Source organism: Vombatus ursinus, unplaced genomic scaffold (assembly GCF_900497805.2).
Source record: "Vombatus ursinus unplaced genomic scaffold, bare-nosed wombat genome assembly UNPS02014812.1, whole genome shotgun sequence".
Taxonomy (NCBI): domain Eukaryota; kingdom Metazoa; phylum Chordata; class Mammalia; order Diprotodontia; family Vombatidae; genus Vombatus; species Vombatus ursinus.
This window is the reverse complement of record NW_020954590.1, coordinates 23,857,754-23,880,869: the sequence shown is the minus strand read 5'-3', so window position 1 is coordinate 23,880,869 and position 23,116 is coordinate 23,857,754. Positions and strand designations below refer to the sequence as shown.

The 23,116-nt window shown below is 34.6% G+C and overlaps 1 protein-coding gene across 2 annotated transcripts in view; it reads right to left on the bottom strand.

The window, feature by feature from the left end:
- LOC114053752 (zinc finger homeobox protein 4) overlaps positions 1 to 23,116 on the bottom strand; it is a 200,667-nt gene that overhangs the window by 78,601 nt on the left and 98,950 nt on the right. The gene's annotated exons all lie outside the window — the stretch shown is intronic.

Sequence of the window (23,116 nt, the reverse complement as noted above, 5' to 3'; positions counted from 1 at the left end):
TAAGTCCACATTTTTAAAAAAATACAGTTACTGTTAAAAATTCTTATACTATCAAGATGTTCCTACTATAATGTTCAAAGGAGAGAAACTCTGATTGTGTCCATTCTGTTCGTGTTTTTGACGTTATTTTCAGAAGCAAAATGAAAGACTGGATACAAAGGAAACTGAAGCACATTCCTCCATCCATATACAGATCAGCCCAACAGAAATTTGCAGAGGTATGTCCTTGTGCTCATAAATATTTTATCACAGGTAAATTTGTACCTTGCCACTTAAAAGATTCTTGCATACTGATATTTGACATCTCAGGTGTGTTGACATGGCTTTAAGAATTAGTGAAAAATATGACTTTCATAGAAAGATGATACCTTTCATTAGCCTCTTCTGTTTCTGGTCACAAAGACCTTTTCAGGCCTCATTCTATAGAATGTGAACTCAAAGGCTGGTAAATATATCAGTAGCTTTGAAGAATTTTTCTCATTATTTCATCTTAAGTAATAAGGACATTCAAATTCCAATGTGAATATGAGAATGAGGAGGTTATTTTCAGACCAATGGAAAGAATTCTTTGGAAACAAAGGAACACATATCCCTCAACCCTTCCAGTGTCCACAATCCTACAGCTTACACTTTTCTGTTCTCTACAAAGTTTGTTACATTATACTTTTGTTTTTTCCTTAATGATCAAGCACTTTCTTTTCCATAAAACATAGGAAATGCACCAGGTAAAGGGGAATTTCTGATGGCAGAACTTTAAACTCCACCTTAAGTTTCACAAAACCTTTTTTTTTCTTTTTAGAAGCAATTAGCCAAGGCCATATTTGTTTAGCAATTAAAAAAAAAACACTTGCTTGCAGAAACTTGTAAGCATTATGTAATTTAAAAAAAATATATGCTACAAGTACATATGTGTATTCTCGCCTCCAGCTTAAATACACTGAAGGTGGTAGTGGGTTGCACAGGAATTGTCTGAAGAACATTATAGCCAGGCAAACACGATTGTATTCCAACTAAAATGGCTCTCTTTATACCGTGTATTGAAACTTGATAACTGTTGGTTATAAAATGCCTTTGATTTTCTGTAGGTAATAAAATACTTTGGCAATTGCTATTGACAGCCCTGGATAATCTTGAAGGCTGCCTTGCCTGAAGAAGATGCGTGTTACAAATCACTTCCCTGGAAGAGGGGACAACAGCAGCAGGCAGCAGACAGGTTTCAATTTCACAATGCTGATGATCTCATTCGCGATGCCATGCATGCCTAAATCTGAGAATCCCTCAAGCAGCTATATGGACTTCTACTTTTAAAATGCCTATTACACTTTCGTACTTTCTCCTGCTTCCTGAAGAGTGCCATTTCGCCAAGCTTAAATAGCAGAAAATTGCAATGCTTTTTCCTCTGCCCATCTCCTCAATCTCTATTAACCCGCACAAGAACAAAGGAGTATGATGGCCTGGCTACAGGCTGGGAAATAGGTTTGAAGTTGTTTTTCATTTACTGGTTCTCATCTTTTTGATTCATCAATGCATCTCCAACAATATCCTTCTTTTCATACCTAAGCAAATTACTGAAAACACAATCCTTCTCCCCCACCAAATATGTAAACGCATTTGTCTTCATGCATCTGTAGGAGCCTGACGCCTGTGCCGCACACACATGCACACACGCACACACACACACACACACATACACACACACAGAGACATTATTATTTACATCAACACCGAATGATACCATGTGGCTTTTAGAATGTGTCATGATTTAAATAAAGTGATAAAAGTGAAACTGGCCCAAGTGGAATTCATTCTCTTTAGGTTATAGGAGAACAATGAGCTACGAGCAGAAAAGCAAATTGTTGATGCACCTGGCTCTAATGTTTTGCAGGAGGCCTTTATTAGATGTCATAAATGGAATGATGCATTACTCTGTGGACAATTTACAACCTGCAAATGTTGAGGTAAAATGGAGGACAGAGCTTTTTTAAAAAAAATTTTGAACAATAAGTTTAACTGTTCCTCTAAGAACAAATATTTATAAAATGCAGAAATCTCAATCATGTCACTGAGTTGTGTGCAGACTCCTAATTGTATGTATCTCAGCCTCTTTTAAGAATAAGTCTTTTCTATAAGTGTGAGGAAACAAGAGAAACTTGGGAAGATAAAATTGAACTGATGCAGAACCAAGTGAGCAGAACTTAAAGAACCATTTATACAATGATGTGAAGGAAACCAACAGAGAGAGAATGAATAACTTTGATCAATGCACTCACCAAGCATGACTTCAAAGGGCTGATGGTGATGCGTTCTTCTGCCTCTTGGCAGTGAGGTGGTAGACAATAGGTGAGGAATGAGGTATATAATTTCAGGCATAACCAAATACTGGTTTGTTTTACTTACCTATCTAGGTTAAAAGATAGGATTCTACAGGGATAAGGGTGAGAAGTATTATTAGTAAAGTGACAGCAATATTTAGAAAAAAGACATTCAGAAAATTTTATTTTGTAAGAAGAACAAACCATTTCTTAGGTTAATGATAAATCTTATCAGAATAATTAAATACGGCCAATCCTAAATGCTAATTACAAGTAGTGAAAGGAAAGAGGGAAACCATTTTCTTATTTTTGTTTGGGAAAGTTTGAAAGCTCAATGCCCATTCTTTCTAATCAATTAAACTAAAACTTCATGAGTCCTAAAGAATTTTTTTTAAAAGATAATTTTGTCCATCCAAAGCTATTTTAAAATAAAGTCTGTTTTGCATTTTAAAAGATAAAAGAATGTTTTCTAAATTGACAATTGCTGGTTGGCCATCGATTCAGTGCTTTAATCTCATGGCCTGCTCAGATTTCCCATTATGTCTCACTGAGGCTTAGAGGGATAGAAAGGCCGAACTGTGGCCTTCAACAAAAGTGGAGGGGGGGTTACAGCATTAAGAAACACAGCTGTTGCTCCCGAATTGCAAATGTTAGAATAACTCACTGCTTGTTTTTTTTTTCTTGCTGCTAATAAAAACTTAAAGTGTTTTGCATGCTTTCTATAAACAGTGCACTTAAGTTTTATAATCTAGTACATCTTATTAAGCGTGAAGTCTGCTGATCCCTAAATTATTCATAACATGGTCCAGACTGATTAAGATTGGCTTGTTAAGGAGCACAAGAAGCAATTAAACTGACAAGGCAGTGCGGCCTTGATGTATACATTTATTATCACAAGAATACCCAAAGTGAATGCCCTTATTAAGCAATGAATTTCACCTCACTGGCCTTCTACCATTGCTGCCACAGGCAGAGAGAGCTAGGAACAACATGTCAAAAGCTAACTCTGAGGAAATGCCTATCTTCAAGTGAAACCGATTTTGTAATGAACCTTTCAGTTCACTCCTGAGGTAATAAATCCTGACTGGTGCATTAATTACTTGATAACATCCCATCAAAATGCAAATGCAGCACTTGACCCATAGGAATGGCTCACTAGCTGTTAACTCTTCAGGGTATACATAAATTGTCTGTTTTCTTTTATCAAACAGGGCATTTATTTCCATCTTGCTAGGGTGAATGTCACTCTTGCCACCCTCGGCCCCTCTGTGGCCTGACACCATCATTTGCAGAAGACTGCCAACATCCTAATCGTACTACTCCTTCACTTTGTACCTTTCAAGAGAAATTCTTTCCCCTGCTACTTCTTCAACCCTCCCTCCAGCTCAGTCCCCCCGTTTCTGAAGGAATCTTGCATGTCAAGGACAAAGCTGTAATAGTGTTACAAAGAATAACCCCTACCTCTAAGTACACTAATCTGTCTTTTCAATGGCAATACACTAAACAAGGAATTTACTTCCTTGGAGAGATTAAATGAAAGCTGCACATACATATGAAGCCCGATCCAGCTTAGAGCAGCAAACATATCAAGGAGGCCTATGAAGAATTCCCCAGAAAGTATATTTGCCCCACGATAGGAAAGAGTTTTAAGGTGTTTATTTTAATGCCTTCAATAAATATTCAGTGTGTCTTCATTAAAAGGGCTAGAAATGGTACAGTGCATACCCCTGAAGAGATACAGAGATGAAGAGAAGAAGCAAAATACTGTATAATAAACATTTGAGATTTTGCAAAGGCTGTCCGGTTACACAGTGTTCTCTTAGCATCTTATAACAGACTTGTTTAGTTGTGGGAACTGTTTCCACAATGAACGTTAATGAGAATTTTTGTTTTATATTGGCTCATTCAAAATTCTGATCTACATCAATAGGTCTGACTCTCCCACCTGGGTCAACCTGCCTTCCAGTCCATTTTATTTGTCTTGAAGGCTTGGTGAAAATCCTTAATTCAGGTTACTAGGCAACCCTGCAGGTGAGAAAATATAATGTTTGGCCTACTCCATTTCTGAATGCACACAGTGGCCTAATGCCTTCAAAATAGACTGCAAAGCATGCACTGATAATTCTCTGCTACATTCTCTAAAGGCGAGGTCAGAAGAAAATTAATTGATGCTGAAAATAATGACAGAAGGAGAGGCACCACTGAGACTTGGTGTGACTGGCATGTGATAATGTTAGCAAGAATCCCAGCATGTGACTGGACAGTGTGATGAAAAATATACCCTCTGTGAGGGAAAAACAAGTTACAAAACTTAATTAGTTTTTGACACTTCTTCATAAGTTATTATCTTTTCATTTGGAACATTGCCTTGGGACATCAATACACAAGAAGAAATGAAACATTCTTATTGTAAATATGAAAGAAAGGCGACTTTATATTGTACTTTGTCTCTTTACATTCCTCTTGAATAAACAAAACATATCCCCTACAAGCTGGGGTATAAAAGATAGTGAACAATGAAAACACATCTGCTAGAAGTATGGTGGAGCCTTTGTCAACATATGGTCCTATTACAATTGATTACGCAGTTTTTCTTGAAGAAAAGGTTACATACAAATCAAAAGTGGCCAAAATGAGGCTTTTAGATGGGAGGTGGTTAAAATCATATCACCGATCACAGTGATGCTTCCTGTGTAGCAAATGTACTTTTAATTTTTTCCACTAAAGTTCATACCTAGAAGTAATTCACACTGATTACTAAATAACCCTTGTGAGTTGCTTTGTCTTTTGAATTTCAAAAAATACACTTGCCGTGAGCAATGAATTTCATAAACCAGCAGCTCTCATGCTTGATGAATCATTCTGGTTTTATGCAGTGCTGTGTGATAGAGAACTGAGATAAAATATTCTATCCACAAGCTATTCAGTACAATTTATCATCAGCGGCTCACTAGTCCAGTGATAATACCTGGCTTGCAGATTGTAATGATCAGATTCTGTTTTTATTTCAAACAGGAGCGATTCCGAATACCAGAGTTTTTAATTTACATACATTAGTGAGGTTCAAATGTGGCAATAGCTACAAGCAAATTCACTTGCAAACTGAATGCTCGCCTTGCATAATGGGTTCCCTTTAGCAATTACTCACCAGTGAAGTACCCAGATAAAAATGAAAACAAAGGGAAAAAAGGGAAATCATGATACACACACCATAGTGTGGACGAGGATAATTACTGAACCACAGCGAAGGTCACGTTTATATCTGTTTTAGTAATGATTTCTTGTATCCTTCCTCTGTATTGAATTCCTAATGCAATCTTCTTTCTATTCTATGGTACTGTATTATGTTTTATTCTGTAATTTTCTAAAGTTTCAACACTAGCTTCCTATTATGCAAAAGCAGCAGCACATTACCATTAATAGAAGTTATTGTTGATACTATTTCAAATGACTAAACTATGGAAGCATCTGGTAAATACACTAACATAAAAATCTCGGCAAATTACACCAGGTTGAACATTTAGTAAAACCAACAGGCTTCTAATAAAATACCTCTTATAGCTACATCACTTTTATACTGACCACAGTATTGAGCTTGAATTCCCAGCAGCATCATTACTAGACATTTTCTGCCACCTTTCTAAATCTGAAAAGCTTCCTACATTTAGTGGAGATTAGGTAATGCTATGGCCAATCGATAGCAGCTATCAATTCCATACCTTGTTCAGAGGAACAAGTTGATTAAAGTAAGTAAAAAGGATAGTTGAATATGATTTAAATCTAGCTATTTCTTGAAACTAATTTGCAGTCAGAAGGAAAAAAATATTCACTGGCCATTTTTTTAGAACACCATTAAGATTATGACTTACCAGAATAAACTAGAAAATTCTGCCATATGGTTAGTGCTGAATTCTTGTCATGGTATTGAAGACCAGACCCTGAGTTTCAACTATACAATGAAGTTTCAATTTTGATTTTTGGCTTAAAGATTTGGTATGTCATAATCTTAATGAGCTGTAATATAGCCTTTTAAATGGTTAATTTCCATTCTTTTTTGACAACAGTCCTTAAAATGTGTACTTATATGATGGAAAGGCAACATTCCAAAGAAATCATGATATTATTTCTATATACAGGCAATAACAGGCATGTATGTTAGGATTATAGATTCTATAAAGTCATTGATAATGCTTCTAGTACAGGTCTGGTCGAGAAGACCCAGAAGAATTAGATATAGTGCAAAACATGTTGAGTTGATCTGATTTCTTAGAGGCCATCTAAATAAATTCATCTGCCAAATTGAGGAAAAAACAGTGAACTATGAAAAGAGGTGATTTATGTCCTAGTGCTGGGCCTGCCATTAATTCACAATGTGACTTTGGGCAAGTCATGTACTCTTTGGGCACTTTGGTTTCCTCACTTTTAAAATAGGGGCTGGAGATAGAAAAGAACTCCAAAACTACGCCTAGTTACGAAATTTTACAATTCTAAGGTACCCTTTTATTGCCTCCATTTGGAACAGAAAAGGAGAGTCACTTCAAATTAGAGAGGACTGAGTCCTTTTCTTTACCCAGTTTTACCAAGATAGCATAGACATAGGTCACTCCCTGTGAAAAATCCCATGGAAAAATTACCTTTTATTAGAAATCATACAATAAAACTATGACAGATGCAAGAACAGGAGGATGAGGTGAAACATTAAGGTGGGAAACTATAAAACTAAGTACTTTACTTCCATTGCTCCACAATGGGCTGTCTTTTGCTTAGTTATAACAACACAATTAGTAAACAGAAAATCAATGTTCACAAGTATTGAAGGGAAACAAGTATTTATGAAGTACCTACTGTGTGCTAAGCACTGTTTTCACAACTTGATCTTCACAACAACCTTAGGGGATAGGTGTTATTATCACCATTTTAGAGTTGAGGAAACTGAGGTAGATGGACTGGACGTTTGCCCAGGGTTACACAGTAACTATCTGAGGCCAGATTTGAACATTTTTTCTGACTCCAGGATAAACACTATCCACTGCACTACCTAACTAGTTACCTAACTATTGGAACGTCGAATGGTGGTTAGACAAAATACACTGATTTCTAGATTTTCCATTGAAGTCGAGGACTATATTTAGTTGCAAATACTTTTACCCATCAATATTAACAAAAAGGCCGGGGTTATAATTGAAAGGATTGTGGACTTGATCTAAATTTTAACAAGTATACATATATATATATATACACACACATTATACATATACATGTGTGTATATTTTTTGTTGCAGAAATATATGTATATATTAATACGTAATTTTTAAAGCTACAAATGTAGTTTTTATTCTTGAATTTAACCTAGATCTATGGTAAGGAATCAGGAATACATATTTTAGGCTACTAATACTTAGAAATCACCTTAAAACATCCAGATCTTTTAAAGTCTATCTTTAAATGAAAATAATCTAGCCCATTGTGCATGTCTATGATCCCTGTTACTGGGAAGGCCTGAGGCTGGTGGATCCCTTGAGTCAGGGAGGTCTGAGCTACTGTAGACTAAGCCAGTCACACTAAGTCACTAAGTCTGGAACCATTCTGAGGGTGGGGGTGGGGGCGGGTGGGGGATAGTTCAGAATAGATCAAAGCTCTCATGCCTATCAGCAGTGACAGCAGGTCAATGACTGACTGATCTGGGTGAGGTAAGGATACCCAGTCTCCCCAAAACCCTCAAACAAAACAAAACCAAAACAAACGAAAGATAAGTCATAAAGAACATTATCTTCATTCTTTTAAAATCACATAGTGTACTAAGTCACTTTGATAGGCATCGTGAGACAGGAAGACAGACAGCTGGTCTCAGAGTCAGGAAGACCTGGGTTCAAGTTCTGACACACATTAGCTGTCTGACCCTAGGCAATTGACTTAACCCCTCAGTGTCCCTAGGTAGCATTCTAAGACTGTGAGCTACTCTAGCAGCTTATAAATAGGAGTGGCTGATTGCTACTGATTTCCATAAATAGAGAGAGTTGTCTTATCAGGAGTTCCCCACACCCATTAAGTTATAGACCTAAACCCCTCCTTCCAAAAGAATCACTTTAGGGTATATGTAGCTATGTTGAGAGGTGTCCAGTATATCTTATATTCAAGAACTGTGCAAAATTCCATAGAATCAAGGATATCATTCTTTAAATTTCTCCAAGCTCATTTCTATTCTCAATTCAGTCTGTCAAGGTAATCTTTTCCACTTTCTGACTTCATATATGGCTATAGGAATATAGCATATGCAAGAGCTAGAAGGAACCTTAATAATCTAATTCAACACTCTTACTTTACGTATGACATGAGCTCCACAAGCTTAAATGATTCTCCCAAAATTATACCCATTGTAAGAATCAGAGCCAGGATTCACGCGTAGGTCCTATACCACAGCCTCTTCACCTTTGTCCAAACTCCCCCTCTTCTTCCCTGCCTCCATCAATAACCATCACTTCCTTCAAGTCTTGACTCCACAGTCTCTGCCAGGAGGCCAATGCTGACAAAATCTATCCCACTTCAATCACTCCTTTACTCTATGCTTTTATATAACATAGACATTCAATCTCTGACTTTATTTGTATCTGCACCAATGTGTGGAAATGTGTTTATTGGTAGACTGATGGACAATGCCTACTATAAGGTCTTATACTTATCACTCAGTATGTGCTTAATTTACAAAAAAACATGCAGACTTTAAACAATATGGGAGGAATCTGGAAGGCTACGATTAAATGATTCAGTTAAATATTTGGATTATATTTTTATAGGATTCATGTAGCTCACAGATGGTTTAGGATTAATGTAGATGATTTATTTTTTTAAACAGACTAATGTACGTGGGAGACAATAGTAACCAATTTATCTCCATCTACACTGTTAATTTAAAGATGAAGGAAGCTTTCCAAGCCCAGATTTCCAATAGGTTTGATGGAAAGCTCCCTGAGATCAATTCCCTCAATCCCAGGTTTTGGTTTATTGGATAATAGACAGGTCTTTGGGTGCATTACTGCTTTCATGTTTTTCCTATACTTATCTCCAATAGAGAAAAATATTTGTATGATTTTTTAAAAAAGGATTCCAACTTCTACTTTGAACTCTTTAAAATCCTCTCCTTGCTAGCTGATGGTGGAGGCACTAAGACATCATCAGACTGGCTAATAGGCTAGTCCACAACTTCATGAGGAGGTCAGCTCCCCAGATGATATGTAAGAGCTACAGGTCACAAGGCTCACAGGTCAGCCTGCTCTTACATCCCTTTCATTTAAACTTAAATTTAAAGATCTATAATGTTTTTCTAGTGGTATAAACCAACAGAAAATTTATAAAACATGTCATTATCTAAGTAGTACTGGAAACTTGGACCTTAAAAAAGTCATCTTTAAACTAAACAGAAGGAGCAGTTATGGTCTCTTGTGTAAAAACACTTTTCTAGTTTGGTTTTATTGCCTAGATAGTATGGAGCTTTGCTGTTTATTGTATTGATCTCAGTACTGCTCATGTGCTCCAAGGGCCAAAAAACTGTAATCTAACAACTGTGGCATACATCACTACTGGGCAGGAAAAATCTGGGACTGCACATACAGAAGAAATCTCCAAAGCACATTTTCTTGGATACTGTACAAGGAGATCTATGTGCAATACTTCTGAGAACTGAATCCAAAACAAAAGCTCCCTGGGTGGAGGGGGAAAATCATTTTTGTATATTAGCAGTTGAAAAAGAAAATTATTATCTGCATATAAAGTCCAGAAACTTTCAAGCTTTCACTTATAACTGTGAAGAAAGGATCATTTACAAATGGGGGACAATTGTTTTTTAAACTTTTAGAATTAGAAAGAAATAATAAAACATTCAAAAGAAAGGTGATCCTAGACTGGAATCCTCATAGGCCACTTCAGTTCAGTAAAAATGTTTATAGCTGAGTTCCAAACCTTTGAAAAATTGGGGTTATAATGAAAATAACAGATCCAGACTTCATTAAGACAGCAAGAAGAACACTTCTAAAATGAAAAACAAAATAAAACATTTGTCAAGTTGGTATTTATTAGTGATTACTAAAGAGTCCAATGTGAGTGAAGATGAGCTTTCTTCTTTTGTCACTGAAGACCAACTCTCTTTTTTGAGAGGCTAACATTCTTGTTGTTTCAAAAGCAGTGAAGGGTGATTACTCTAAGCTGTTTTCTAAAGAGATGTTCTAATCAGTAGCCTAAGATTTTCTCATACGTGTTTCCCCTCCACTTGTTTTCCCCCTCAAACCTCTCTGTTACTTTTGGTTTCTATTGACAGTATGACAGTATGGATCTCAATAGTAACATTAAATATTTTGTTCAAAATAAAAACAGAGTAACTTAATTAAAATGAGCCTCCTGGCTCTTAAACATACCATATTTACGCAGGCCCACCTTGTATTGGGGAAACGGCAATTGGTATATGAATCATTGCTTTTGTCATGAAATAGAAGAAAAGGCATCCTACACTAGTGTATAACTATAAGACACATCACCCTAATGAATGTCCCTATAGTGTAAATCTATTTCCCATGGCCAATCCATCCCTAATAGCTGGTCCATCATGATGGAACCATCCCATTCATGATAGTGCTTTGAATGAAAGAAAAGACATGCTTTTGCATTCAAAACTTAAAAACTGAGGGACTCTCACTGTTACCTAGTTTTGAAAATGCATATACAATATTTATGCCATGTACACATATAACATAAAAACAGACCTTGAATAAAATCATTCATCAGAAAATAACTCATTCTAATGAGAATTACTGATCTGTTAGGCTACAGATCAATTTATGCCTCATATATCATATTTAATATATATGACACAAAGACTATGATATAGATATTATTCTTATCCCCTAACACTAACATCATAATGGTAAATTCCTTCAAAAATATGTACCCACACATATATATGTATATATTTGTATACATATATTGTTGTTCAGTCTCTTTAGTTGTGTCTGACTTTATAACCCTATCTGGGGTTTTCTTGGCAAAAATACTGGAGTGGTTTGCCATTTCCTTCTCTAGCTCATTTTATAGATGAGGGAATTGAGGCAAACACAGTTAAGTGTCTTGCCCAGGGTCACACAGATAGTAAGTGTCTGAGGCCAGATTTGAACTCATCTTCCTGACTCCAGACCTGGCACTCTATCCACTGCACCACCCACCTGCCCTTATACATGTAAGTATCTATGCTTAAATATACTAATTGGATGAAAAAGACTATCTCCCAATCTATATTCACACAAATGCAAAAGCAAGATATATATATACATATATATATTATATATATATATACACACATATATACATATATATGTATAACATGGAGAAAAAGTGATACCCCACAGTTTCCTCTTTTATTTTTTTTTAAACACATTCACTTATTCATCACAAGATGAGCTGAACTAGGGCCTTAAATCAGTTCTTGTAAGGTAACAATACTTCCTTCTTATGGTTTTTCTGTGCTTCGTTATGAGGAAGAATCTGACGAATAACCCCCATTGTTATTGTGTGGCCGTTACAGTGTCCTGCTAGTCTGGACAAGTTATTAGGTCAGACGCTAACTTCCTAAGTAGAAAAATGATGTGGTTGCCTTTGTCCTCTTTGCAGTAATGGCTGGAGTCAGTACTAATTAAGGCCCTGCGGCAACGTGGTTCGAGAGAGGTCAGACTTCTTTCTGGCACCTAAACAGTACTCAACTCAAAGAAACTGCCCCTAATCTGAAATGATGTGATGTAGGGGTAGCCATTCAGCTTCCCTGTATATTTAAAGGAAAATGACAGTTAATGACAGGGGTGTCAAAAAAGAGCAGATGGAGAAGCTAGAGAAAATGTCACTGTGTGGTCAAGTTTATCCACAATTAGTTACTACACTTAACAAACAAAGATTATTAAAGTACACAGTAGCCCCTAGGCGCCCTGTTACAACTTTTGTATTCATAAAATGTGGTGAAAAAGAAATCTGTATCATGTACACCACTGGAATAAATAATTTTGGACAAATCAAGGCCCATTTGTTCTAGATCTTTTTTATGCTGTAGCATCTTTTTTTTTTAAACCAATAAAGTCATCCTTCCCTGTAGTACTCCAGAATTACTAAAGCATAATTATTATTAGTTTTGTTTTATTAATAATAGTATGAATAATAAATACAAATCAAGAGAACACTGTTGAAGTTTTTACTGGGAGTCAACCATTGTAGTAATTAATCTTCAAGTCATTTTCTTTGTTACCCTTCAGGCACAGAACTTGGGAAACCAAAGCAATATTCAAAACAGAAACCAAGATTTATTGTCAGTTAGTTATAATAGACACCTGCACAGCTTACTAATTACTACAAAACCATAAGGTCTGTTGGCACAAATCCTTTCCCATTCTCTTTTTTTATCCACCCCTAGTGACACACCTGCAAGCGTTTAATTGACGTTGTATTTATCTCAGGAGTCCTTGTTAGCATTGTTCACAATGGTATAGCTGTGGTAGTGTCTGTGCTTCTACTCTACAACCTTCTCTTTTGAGGAGGTTTATAACTAGTTGCTAAATATTTGCTTCAGGGTAGAGTCTGATGTGTGAGGTTTCAGTCTTGGGACACAGGTTTCAAACTACACAACATACAAGAGGATTCCAAATTTGAAATTTGTATTTGTAACTTGAAAGATTTCTTGGTTTATGTAATTCCATAGTGAACATTTAAAAATTCTATTGATTGCCAAATATGAGGTTTTTCTAGAAAAGCTATACTAATGTTTAACTTTTTAAGACCCTGAGGTTTGCATATTTCAATACCTAATCCAAATTACCATATTTTTGACCTGTTATCAAAAGAGCAGGATATCAAAATGTCTTTCAGACAGAAGAGTTTTGTAGATGACTGCAGCAACCAGTACTGAATTTGTAAAAGGATGAATTTTTAAGACTGGAGTCTTAACAGAAATGTCAAGAAAACTAGATGAAGACCCATGGTATAATGTACTTAAGTGGACTCCCTGTGGTGTATTTATAGAAGGATCAGACTTTGAGCTAGAAGAGACCTCAGAAATCCTCTTGTTCAACCCCATCATTTTACTGATGAAGAAATTGAATCCCAGGAGATAAAATGACTTTACCAAGGTCACACAGGTAGTAAATGGTCAGGATTTCAACCCAGGTTCTTTGAAGCATCAAAGCACAGCCTCAACATTGCTATGAAAATGAATCTACACACTTAAACAGAGCATAATTTTTCCCCTCTTAGATCAAACACAAACACTTATTAAGCACCTACTATGTGCCAGGCACTGAGCTAAGTTCTGGGGATATAGATGCAAAACAAAACAAGACAATCCTTATTCTCAAGGAATTTCCTTTACAAAATAGCACCAGAATTCTTTTAATAACATACTTTAAACCCATAAGTCTACCACAAAATCTATGGGATATTTACAGTATGAGGACCAGAGGAATGATGATGGATGAAAGAAATAAAAGAGAAATTGTGAAAAAGCAAAATCATTATACCACTTCAAATTCAATCAGATTCCTAGTTGGTTGAAGAGGGTGCCCCTCCAACAGCAATTGGGTTATAACTTGTTGAAAGAAAAGTTAAGAAATTGTTCATGACAGTACTGACCCAAAGGCAGTTCCAAATGTACTTCCTTACTTTTCTTGACTTCTTCTTTTGTTAAGTGTATAGGGAAGAAAATATTAACATGAAGAGCTCATCTAAAATTTTCAGGTTGAGTTCTACAGTAGAACAGTTAGCCAAGATGAGAGCTGCACGCCTCCGGCCTCCTGGCCTCTTTAAAAATTCTTATCTGGTTGAGTGGTTGTTAGTCATCCAAAGAAGCCCCCATTATCCCTCCTTCCGGGTTGCATATAAGCTTGGGATGGGAACTCAAATCCTGCCCCCAGGGAACCTCAAAAGGTAGTATGCTTCTGAAACTGAATCATTTTAATTTTGGCATCATAGCACCAATTCTAAAATTTATTTTGGTATGCAGTATGAAAATATAAGGTCGTTTAAATTAATTCAACAGCAACATGACTCAGTTGTCCAATAAGTCCCGAGAAAAATGAAGCAGAAAGTGGCCTTAAATGGAAGATTAACTAGGGCCACTAATACAGAAGTTTTTCATAGATTTAATTATAGTCACAAAGTTTTATGATATGCTATTAAGATTCTTTCAGGGTGGAAACAAAATTATATATTAAAAATTAAATTTAATTTGTGGTATTTATTTAAAGAAAGAGTTTATTTACAAAGGGTGTCTCAAAAGTTAAAAAAAAAAAGTTAGTATATTTATACAGGCTGTCCCAAAAACCTTAGTAAAGTTTGTAAGCTTAAAACTGCACTAAGACTTTGGGGACATTCTGTATTTAAATGTAAATACTTTAAAAAGTTAATTTGCTATTAAGAAAGGTGATCATTTTTGTAGGAACTTTTGCTTTCTGAAATGTTAACAAATGCATTTCTGCAAGTGTGGAAAAGCTTTTTGAAGACTTATCAACAGGCAAATATATTTAGACATAAATTATGAGATGTTAGGGGGAAAGCCTCTAGAAGTAACCAATTTTTATAAGCCAAAGAAATTAAAGAAATACTACACATTTTTTAAAATATCAAAACACATTTGTAAATGATAAACTGCATTTCCTCATAAAAATTGCTATGGTTACATTAAATTAGAAAGGTTTTTTTTTTAAAATCTAAAAACATGTGTACATGTATTTACCTATTTATATGATGAACTATAAAGACACTAATGGAATGGGCTATTATCCCTGAAATAACATAATGCTATTTTCAGTTTCATTAAAAGCATAGAAATTAAACTGTTCTAAACCCTACACAAATAAAAAGGAGAATAATTCAGGCCCCAAATCCACAATGTGAAATGGAGATTTGGCAATTATATAGCTTATTTGATTAATGTTGATAAAGAAACTGGATAGTTTTGTTCGAAGAATCCATTCTGGGACTAAATGGCCTGTGTTGACTGTCTAAATTGAATAACTAAACTGGTTAAATGCCAAATACAGTCTTTCATCTTAGCACAAAGTAAAAAAGAGGAGTTAGCATTTATTTAGTTAATTGGATCAATCAAGATAGCCTTAAACTGCCCATTACCATATGCACAAGTCCATTACTTGCCAAAATATTGGGTTGGTGTTACAAAGCTATAATTTAAGGCTCACCTTAGTAGTTTTATTACCATTATTTTGATTAAATAATTCATGCAAGATGGTCAATGGCATCATGTTAACCAAGTATTTTTAGTCAAAATATTTTTTAGCCATCTCATAGAAATTCAAAATAGTAGAAGAATAGTGTCCAGACTTGGGGAGCTGATGGTCCCAGCTATGTTCTGCCCTGGTTAAACTACATTTGGACTATTATGTTCATTTCCGAGTATCACATTTTAGGATGGACAAGCTGGAAAGTACCTAGAAGAGAGGAATGAGGAAACAGAATTTAGATCATGCCATTTGAGACTTAGTTGAAGGAACTGGGAATGTATAATCTAGATAAGACACACATAGGTGGGACATGACAGCTATCTTCAAGGACTTGAAGGGCTGTCATGTTCTGCTTTGGTCTCAGGCACAATGAGGCACAATATGTAGAATGTTGCAAAGGGGAAGATTTAGGTACAATGTAGGGCAACACCTTCTGCAAATTAAAGCTATCCACCAGTGGAATTGGTTGCTTCATGCAGGTTTTTTTTTAGCAAAGACTTGATGGCTGTCTGCCCACCTATACTGTAGAGCATTCCCAATACACATACAGATTGGACTAAGTTTTCTTTGAGATTTCTTCTGAATTTAAGATTCAGTTCTGTGATAGTTACCTTGTTCAATGAAGGTTCATTCTTCTTTCTCATCAGGTAAAATCTTTCTGGTCAAAACATTTTTTAGTTGTTTTGTAGACTTTTAAAATCAGGTGACTTGATCTTAGGTGAATGTAGTCCGCTTTAGGTCAGGCAAAGAGTCATTCAGTATTGAGCCTAGCAAGCATCTTGGCTGGTCATAAGATGAGAAGTAAATGTCTTCATCGTAATCATTTCACAATATGACAGTTTAAAAGAAATAGTTTCTTGTGAAACATTTCAGTGATGCTGTCTGATTTTTATATTTAGATATTAAGGCTCTGTGTATGTAATGCCAAATTAATTAATTAATTAATTTGGTCATTCAGTCCTTTTTTTTGTAATTCAACCATTAAATTAGGATGATATACTTCAAAGTGACTTAGTTTTCATGCTGTTGTTTCTACATAGACAAAGACACTGGTATCTGAATCTAAATATAGCGATCTATATTTAGCAAACTGGGTATGGTGGAGAACCTATAAAAATTATCTTAGAAATAACTTTTTTCAACTAGCTAGCAAAGCTACTCATTTAGTTCCATAATAGTGCCTGTATTGACCATAAAAAGATGACCCAGAATAAATCCCAATCAATCCTAGTGAATAATTTTTGAGTCCCTACTATGGGATCAGCACATGCCAATCCTTGTAAATGATAAAAAAAAGAAAAAGAAAACAATAACCACCCAAGATCTTAAATTTTAGTTAGTGAGAGAAGACTAACCCATTTGAAACACTGATGAATAATACAAGATAGCATATAATCAAGTAATAAATTGAGTGGCAGAGAGTTCAACAGAAAGATCAGTGAGGGCTAAGAGTCTTCAAGGAAGATAATACTTTAAGATTTAGATAAATAGATGGAAGAATGGCCAAGATTGGATGCTAGGGTAAGGAATCAATAGAACTGAGAAGAGGGAGTCAAGGAAGAACTAGTTGTGTTCATGGTATGTTGAGATTGGTTTGACTAGGAAAGGAAGAGGAATGGGAAAGAACACTTTAGCCATTGAGAAACAATTCAAAGTCTATATCCTAGAACCACTTCATATCCATACCATACTAACTAGCTCAAAAATATCATTGCATTCTGTTGGTTGACAATTAAGCAAGTAAAAAAAAAAGCAATATAGAAGAGTTGTAAATATTTGCATACTGTGCTAGAATATATTTACATTATATACTGTCACATTATATTAGTATATCAGTGCTTTGAATTATTTTTCCAGTGGTGGTAAAGGGTTTGTATTAAGCTATCCCTTGATCCCTAGTTCCTTTGTGGCCAATGGTACACATTTGCAATATAGCAGCTGTGGTTCAGACTTGTAAATATGACTGCCAAAGAATAGTCAATGTTCACAAAACAACATTTCATATGCAGGCAAAATTCTTAATGTAAATTTCTTTACTTTCATCATATAAAACCCTCATTATGAATTGGACTATTGAGGAAATTGACAATTAAGAGGTTACACCATACACCTTTTCATTTGGACTTGGTTTTTATGGAATACAAGTTAAAGAAGGCAGGTGGATTACTAATTTAAAATTATATTATGATAAAATGTCCACCCTTTAAAATTATTACATCCTGAAAATTTATCTACTGTCTATGAAATAACTTTGCCACAACTGTTAGCATCTCATTACTGTATAATTTATTTTACTGAGATGGGCCTAAGGATTATCTGGTCATACCATCTTTTCCCCCAGAACTTTTAAAGTAGCACAATTTATGGTCAAGTTTTCTCATTACACATGAGACTAAAGTAAATTTTTATTGTAAATTATATTGGTGACTTTATAAAAATTTACCAAAGTTTTTATAGCAATGAATACAGAAAAAAAAAATCACCTCTAAGGTTGTGATGATGTATTGAGATATTTCCAACTTTTATACAAAACCTTTGGAGAAGAGCAAATAATGTCTGCCGTACACTTCCGAGTGGCAGTGTTTTAATATGAGAATGCATTTCCCCTCCTTGCCCTTTTTTATGAACTTCAAAAGATTTGTTTTTTCCCTATTCAATGTAGTTTCATAGACAAAAAATCCAATTGGCTCTTGTTGAGTCATTACAGGCCAGGTTAAGTACAAAAACCTTGATTGGCTTTCAATAGGTAACCATTCTTAAAGCAATGGCTGCATACCAATTGAAGGGGAGAATCAATCCAGCCAAATAGCCACTTGTTTCTGAATATCTAGAAAATTGAGATAAAAGTGTTTTCCTAACACGAATTATCCAGATAATTGTCTCAATTCTCCACTTCACTTGGCATGTGTAGACATAGTTTTAATATCCTATGTCTACTGAAAAGTCTTTTTATTTCAAATAAGAATAATAGCTGCAGTCAAGTATGTTAATGTCCATAATCATTGTAATTTTTGCAAATTATAACTGTCAGTGGTCACAAACCTACCCAATGAAAACAGAAGGTAACAATTTAGCCTTTATATTACTACTCTCAGAAAAGAAGAGCCACTTGTAGGAAACTTAAGTAGTAAGGCAAGTTTATAACATTTATGCTAAAAATAGGAGGCTTTTTTCTCTTCTAATGGGACTATTTCCATAGTACCTTTTGCAGATTTTTTTTTCTTTTTTCTTTTCTTTCTTTCTTTTTTTTTTTTTGGTGAGCAAGATTCATAGCCCCAAACTGGACCACAGCTTTCCATTTACATCATTTGGTGATGATGTACTGGGGTAGTTCCACTTCTGTACAAAATCTTTGGAGAACATAATGAAATTCACAGCTTTAAACTAAACCTATTCATATACAAATATTAAAACATCCTGATGCCCCAAAGGGAATAAAATTCACCCAATTCTTTTCTTACCACATGTTCACATGAGTAAAATAGTTTTTTTTATTCCACATAGAAACTAAAACTATCCTGAAAAGAAAGAAAATATGGACTATAATATGAATTAATAGGTATGAAAATCTATTTTTGCCTCAGAGTGCTTAAATAACTTTATATAGGTTATCATGTCTTCCTTTTGAAGAAAACTGTAGTTTCATCAATTTCCAAATGACAAGAACAACATTAAGTTATGTACATATATTAGAAATGAAGATTACATGTGTGAAGTATGGTTTATTCATCTTCTTCTTAGAAAAATTTCTTAATTTCTCATGTTGCAAACCAAAATCTCAATCTCCACTGATCTGTAGCTTTAAAGGTCCCCCAAATAATATCACATAGAAAACACTAAAGAATTCAATTAAAAGACGTATAGGCATATTAGTTTAAAAAGAAATAATTATCAAATGACATTTTTTGTATTGGAAGAAGTGACAGGGACTAAAACATAACTATTGAATTAATGTATGTGTACAAAAATTATACTCAAAGGGAGTTTGTAAAGAAATTCACTAAGGACATTTCGTAGAATATTTACAATGAACCTTCTTCAGATGGTACTTCTTTTTCTTAATTACATGCTGCTTGGAGATTTTTAAATGTCATATACTTTAAGTCTAAAGTTAATCCTGCAGTGTTCCTGCTGTACATTCTAACTGTCCTCCAAATAATTACAGAGGGGAGACCTGACTGTCATTCATGTGTATCCATTCCATTGTGTGAGGAGAAAAAGAAAATGGTTGCCCATACATTAGCACATCACCCATGGCTAGTGCAATGACAAGATAGATTAGGATGTATATTAAATCTCACACATGACTGCCTTTCTGTATCAAGGTAAAAAATACTTGCTCTTACATACATTAGGGACCAGAGTTGGACTGACATCTACATTAATATTGACAGCATATCAACATATTTTTTATGTTTACTGAGTCAATAAGTAGTCTAAACCTGGTAAAATTAGATAACAAAAAGAAAAAATTAGTAGGCAGCATTATTTTCTCATATCTAAAAAAAATTTAACCCCTAAGTAGGGAGATGCTTTTATGAATTATCGGTCCTACAGCCATACATCAACTGGTATGCACAGCTGTGACTTGGTAATCCAATCTCATTTGTCAAACAAGAATTTTAGTAGATAAGGAATGGTTCTAGAAAAAGAAACCATTGCACATAAATATTACATATGTGCATATATGTGCAGATCTGTACATATATACATACATATATAGGAAACCAATTATAAAAAAAAGCTAGATTAACATCATGTATTACTTCACTCTCCTATATATTATTTCCAGTGGCACGTTAAAATTTCAGTAATCCCATTTCCGTAATAACTGCAAAAGACAAATGTACACAATACCTGTAAAAATGTGAAATACCTACTTTTCTAGTTTATAATATATGTATGTACGTATACACATACACATATATTTATTTACCATGTTTAGAAATAACTTAAGCTAGAAGCACTATGTAAGTTAGGTGAGAGAAGATATTTTATTATTTACCTTTGTTGTAAAATCTCCCATAAATAAGCAGTAGCATCTTTATCCCAAGCCAATGTCTGGGTTTCATTAATAATTAAATATTGCTTTCCAATGATAGCTATTTTATGTTCTCTAGGTTTTGAAATATATTATCTTCACCATGAAGTTCAAACATGCTATTGATGCTTTTAAGGTGCCCACACATTTTACGTACATGTACAAGGATGCTGGGAGATAAAATGTTCATTCCCTAGCATTTGTCTACACTTGAAATGTTGTTAAAAGAGGAGAAATTAAAAGAAATCAATAAAAACACCTTAAAAACAAACAAACAAACAAAAAATCCTGGTGTCCATTAGAGTCTGTTATTGGCCTAAAGCTGATATGTAAATGGTTGTCATTTCAATTTTTGTAATTAAGCTATGGTTGGGAGCATCTTAGAGCATCATCATTCAGCAGAAACAAAGCCATAAGACAACCATGCAAAGTTCTTTAGATTTTAAGTGCACCAAGCAGCAAAATTTCAAGTACTGTTCATCTCAAAAGTCAGACAAGCTTTTATTAAAACATGTCTCTAACAAAAGACTACCTTTTTTTCCCTGTTTCAGTGTGCTGTGGAAGATGATGCAACTTAAAGTGATGTTCTCAGCAATAATTATCTCAGTAAAATCCAAGCTCTCATTTATGCAAGTCCTTGAAAATGATGCTGAAACAAGCCATGTCTAAATTGAGCCTATGGACATAAGCAATTCCATCAGACAACCCTACAGGTAAACAATGGGCAGGAGGAAGAGGCCTCTCTGTGCTGTTCTGCTAATGCTATTTTAGCCTCTTCTATCAAGATATACACACACAGAGACACACACATACACACACACATATATATATATGTATATATGTATATACATATACATATATATACACATATGGGCATGTATATATATCTATACACAAATACACACATACACATACACACATACACTCACATACACACATACATACACACACACATATGAAAAGTTGCAGAGAAATATTTGGCACAGAATTGTAACTAGCAATCTAGTGATTGAGATGTTTACAGCATTCAAAATGATTAATTAATATCAGTAAGGCCCGCTGAAAAGGTTAAAGGATCATTTTAACATTCAGTGATATTATCACAATCATCAGAATGGATTATTTTTGAATTTGTTATGTATTTCCTATTTATGCTCAATAAAGCAATGAGGCTGCAATTGTTTCAATTATTTTCACAAATAGTAGAATTTAAGAAATTAACATTTTGAATAATGATAAAGTTATGGAGCCAGTACTCATTTTGTTTTTGAGAGTGTATTATGCCAAATTCCCATAACTGTCTGTTTTATATTCTAAGGTTGCTTTTCATTGACTTCAAGCCTGGATATTCCTGCCTTGTGAGTCCCTCCCGCCCCAACCAATAGTATCAAATAGAGAATAGAGAAGGATACTACTGAAAAAAAAAATAACATTTTAGATTAAATAATGTTTAAGTAGTGGAGAAAATAGTCTGTCAAATTTCAAGATTCTTCAAAAGCAGAGGCTTAAATCATTCGGATAATTTCCTTTCTATTGCAACTGCACTGTTATAAATTCAGAAGCCAGACATTTTTAAATACTATTGCAGAAAACATCTTTTGTTCCTAAATCTTACTCTTAACAAGGACTAAGTGATGCCCCATTTATAACATTTTCAATTCGTAGAGTCCACATGTGGCCACGTACAAAGATCGCCAGACACAGTGTACATTTCAAAAAAGCTAAACCTCATAAATCTCCAGAAATTCCTCACATCTATTATGTTTACCTTCTGCTGCTGATGAGCCTGTTGGGCTCTGTACAGAGGAAATTACAAGCGCTCCAGAAGATTTGGCAAGAAGATGCTAGAAGAAACAATGGGCAAAAAAATAATTCTTAACTGAAGCATCACATCCAGCTTTGGCTACCATTTACATATTTGAGATTACAGCTAGTAAAATGGAAATTCCATTGAAATGGAATAAATTGTTTTCTGAAATCACTATCTGATTACTGTTGGTGATGTCTGAAATTAAACATGTTAAGCTACACTCAATGTACTTCATGGAATTCAACTGAAGGCTCACATTCATATTGAAAAGCTGTCTGTTTATGCAGTTTTCCAATTTAGAACAAAGGGATTTGTATACATCCAAAATTTCTACTCCCATCCTAGTGTTCATTTCTCTATTAATCTATATTACCAAAAAATGTCTTCTTTTACTTAATAGATGATTTGAAACTGTTGTAACAGCTGTTGACTAGTAAGGAAATACCAGTAGAAATATTTTATAGTCACATGGTTAAATACCACTGGAAATTTGCTTATATTTGATGCCAAGTGAAATGCTTATTTTTAAGGCATATTTTGTGGAGTGATAAAAAATTAATAGGTCAAAAATCTTCCACTGAGGCTACATAGACACAATGCCAATACAACCCATTGAAAATGAAAAACTTATTTAATATTTGTGTTTTTTTAAAAATTGATATGATGCTAAGTAACCAGTCCAATTGATGTTTTC